Below are 3,997 nucleotides of genomic sequence, written 5' to 3' on the forward strand. Positions count from 1 at the left end.
TATTCTAGGCTTTAGCCCACTTCTCTTCCACTTCCTAAAGTTTTAAGCTATAATAAACCCTTTCTGCACCTTATCATCTGGTGTGTAAATTTCATTCTTTAAATTCATAGGGCAAAGATCTAGGGAAAATGCATTGGCGTACAATTGGCTTACAAGGAACCGAAAATCCCTGTATCAGTTTCATGGTTTTCTTCACTATTCTCTTTATACTACTTTAGATGAATATTTATGTCCTGTATTATTCATTTTATTTTAACCGAGTCAATTAAAGTTATGAGTTGTCATCTGACACTACAGATACGTTTGAATTACTATCACTGGTTTCTAAGTAGTTTCCAATATTTTTTCTTTGATTCAAAGATTATTTCTTTTTTATGAGCAAATCCAAATTTATTTTAATGCCATGTCATTTTCAAAATCTCATAAGTTAGTGGGAGCCCTGGTTCCCTGGGACAGCATACCAGAGGTACTGAAATTTGTCACCATTCTCCATAACACCCTCCCCCCCCCCCAGCAATTCATCCAAGTCCACAGCATCAGAAAGCCAGTTGTCTCTTTAGTAAAGTCTACTTCTCTGGTTCCTGGTTTTCCTTCAAGGGAGGGAAGTCAAAATCTTTCACACAGGGAACAAAACCACAGTGGAATATCCAGTTTTGGTTCTTGGAAGATGGAGTGAAGGAAAGCCCCAGTGACTCCAAAGAAAACGAGTTAAGATGGATCCCGTCATCACAAGTTCGTGAAAATGGGGAAGGATTCTGCAGAACAAAACTTACTAAAAGGGTTACAAATGAGGATCCATTTGATAGACGAGAAGAATTATTTTCGTAAGTGGGAAACTTCAGATCCTAGAAACAGGGCCTAGCTAGATCACACAAGGAATCTGCCACAAGTGAATAAAAATAATCTGAAGAACAGTTCTTAATTTTGAGGGCAGATTAAATACTTGGGAACAATATGGGGAACAGAAAAAGAAAGCCCCCAGCAGGATGAGAAAATGCTGACATCAGGCCGGTATAAAAATTTCCACTGAGGTTTTTAGTAGCGGTGGCTGCTTTAGCCTCCTCCCTGTTCTGTTGTAGGGCCACAAACTTTGACCAAGCAGAGTAGTAGAAAAGGCTAGAAAGTGGGGCTTGAAGACGATGGATTTTGACTCCTGATTTTATTATTCATTCTCTTTGTTTCTAAACTAGTCTACTCCCAAGACCAGAGTCAGCTGGAGCTGGTTTCTGTTGGAAGAGGCTGGCTTGGGAGACTGGGACGAGGCCAGGGATACCCCGCTCTGCTGGCGGTCTTGGGTGGAGACGAACTGCACTTCACAGAGCCGGGGTGTGGTGGGAAGGGCATGGGGCAGGAATGGCAAGCTGGGGATACGGGACCCACCTCAGTCCCCAGCTTCATTCTCTTCTGATGTCTCCCCACTGGTGGCATTCTCTGCAGTCTTGGAGGCCTTCTTTTTCTTCTTTTTCTGGGTTTTCCGACTTGCAGAACTCTGGAGAAGCGCCTTTAGTTCTGCATCCTGGCCCTCCATCTCAGAATTGTAGAGGTCAGGCTCAAAAGGACCACTAGTTATCCACATGGGGCCATTGGGCATGAGTAGAACTGTAAATTTAAACTGGGCCACAAATTCACCCTCCTTCTCATAGAGAACATTAAATGGTTGTAGCAACTCATGTTTGGCACACTCCACTACACCCCCTCCTACCCTTCTTCTCGTCTTCACATGCTCTTAAAGTAGATGGCATGGCATCAAAACGCCTTTCCACCTCACTGAGAAAGGCACGTGAAGTTTTCATTTTCAGGCCATATTGTTTAGGGGGGTCTCGTTTGTAAATGGTGGTTCTCTGTCCTGCATCTTTGGCCTTGCCTTCTCCTGAGCTGACAAGGACATCCACAGCATATACTTAATGTACCTCAAACTCAGCCTTTTTTTTTTTAACATTTTTGCAGTTTGATATGTTCATGGGAAATTTTTTTAAATTAATTAATTTATTTATTTATTTGAGAGCGACAGACACAGAGAGAAAGACAGATAGAGGGAGAGAGAGAGAATGGGCGCGCCAGGGCTTCCAGCCTCTGCAAACGAACTCCAGACATGTGCGCCCCCTTGTGCATCTGGCTAACGTGGGGCCTGGGGAACCGAGCCTCGAACCGGGGTCCTTAGGCTTCACAGGCAAGCGCTTAACCGCTAAGCCATCTCTCCAACCCAAACTCAGCCTTTTCATGGTCCTTTTTCTGTTGGTCTGTGGGATTCTGGATAATGGTTTTCCCTCCATCGATGACTTGCTGTTTCAATTGGTGTGACAGCATACCTTCTATTAGCGTGCAGTTAAATGAATGGGCAACTTTGTTCCAGGCTTCTGTCACTTGTGTATTCTGGTTTCTGGGCTTGACCAGACGTAAGGCAGCTTCAGCACAAAGGTGAGCTGCCTTAATGACATCTGCTTTTCGACCTGTTACTTGGGTACCCTGAGCTATACCAACCACAAAAGTGTGAGCCACTTTAGCAATGAAGCCATCCACATGGGCCCCAAGATCAATTTTTACCAAGTCACCTTCCTTGAGGATATAGTCCTGGTCACTCTGCAAAGGGGAGAAGTGACATACACAGTTATTCACCAAAATGCTGGTAGGAAAGGCAATACCTTTCTTCATTTCTTTTTCTTTCTTGAAGATTTTCCCTGTTTCTTCCATAATCATATCATCCCCTTTCTCACACAGACTCAATACTGACACACCTGAGCTGGATGCTTCCACCAAAGTCGAAGTACCTGCTTGGAGATGTCGCCTCCCGTCTTATACTTGGTCACGACCAGGTCCTCAGCGATAGTTTGCTCCTGTTTCTCATCCTCGCCCAACATCTTCCTGCCACCACTACTGTAGCTTCACTTCCCCTGGGCCACTGCCTATCACTTCCCAGCCACAAGCTGTGGCCAGAGTCTCAAAGGTTATTTCTAAAGATGCTTTCGGTGTCTGAGTAGATAAGGATCACCTTTCTTTTATTTATGATTTTACTTAAATTAGAACAGTATAATATATAAAGAACTAATATTAAAATTTTAAACTCTGCTTCAACTTTAATTTTGCACCAACTCATTATTGATATTTAAAATATCCTATTACTTCTTTCTCTTAGCAAAATGATATACTTGCCAATTCACACAGAGCTATTAATCCAAGTTTACTGATTATGTTATTCAGGTCCTCTGTTTCTGACACAAATTGTGTCCAGCTGCTAGAAAGAAAAGGGACACAAGAGTTTCAATGTCATGGAGGTTTATTTGCTGATACAAAGTACATGCTAATCTGACACTTGATGGCCTGGAACTGGTATAATGGCCGTATAACTTTACTCATGCTTTGGGTCCTTTTAGCTTCTTACTTTGCAACTTGGAATTCTTCTTCCTATCTTCAAAGCAATTTTTTAGCCATGAGAGGGCTGCTGCAATTTAATCATCACATACAACATTCCAGGCAAAAGTGAGAGAGGGCAGGAAAAATGCTTGCCAGTTAACATGGCCTTCTCTAAGGAGCCTTCCTGGAACCCATTTTCCCCCATGCTAGTAATATGAGACATGTAGGACACTTTACTTCTCCTTATATTTTTCTCCATATCCATTGAAAGGCCAGTATTTTCTCTCACCCCCAATTTGTCTTTTTACAAACAGATTAGTGCCCACTTCTACCTTGTGTATTTCACTACTATGCTGCTTGCTCAAAAAAGAAAAAAGCAAAATCTAGGCAGGAGCGATAGCTTAGCGGTTAAGGTGCTTGCCTGTGAAGCCTAAAAACGTATACTCTAATCTCCAGGTCTCATGTAAGCCAGACACACAGTGACGCAATTGCACAATGTCACACATGCGCACAGGTAGGCACATGCATCTGGAGTTCGTTTGCTATGGCTGAAGGCCCTGGCATGCCCATTCTCTCTCTCTCTCTAATATATAAAAATAACTTTTTTTAAAAAAAGACTTTGAAGCCAGGCGTGGTGGCGCACGCC

General features: G+C 42.9%; 1 pseudogene; it reads right to left on the reverse strand.

The window, feature by feature from the left end:
* Positions 1–1,314: 1,314 nt before the first annotated feature.
* LOC101596960 lies at positions 1,315–2,858 on the reverse strand (annotated as a pseudogene).
* Positions 2,859–3,997: the final 1,139 nt, after the last annotated feature.

Source organism: Jaculus jaculus, chromosome X (genome assembly GCF_020740685.1).
Source record: "Jaculus jaculus isolate mJacJac1 chromosome X, mJacJac1.mat.Y.cur, whole genome shotgun sequence".
NCBI classification, from domain to species: Eukaryota; Metazoa; Chordata; class Mammalia; order Rodentia; family Dipodidae; genus Jaculus; species Jaculus jaculus.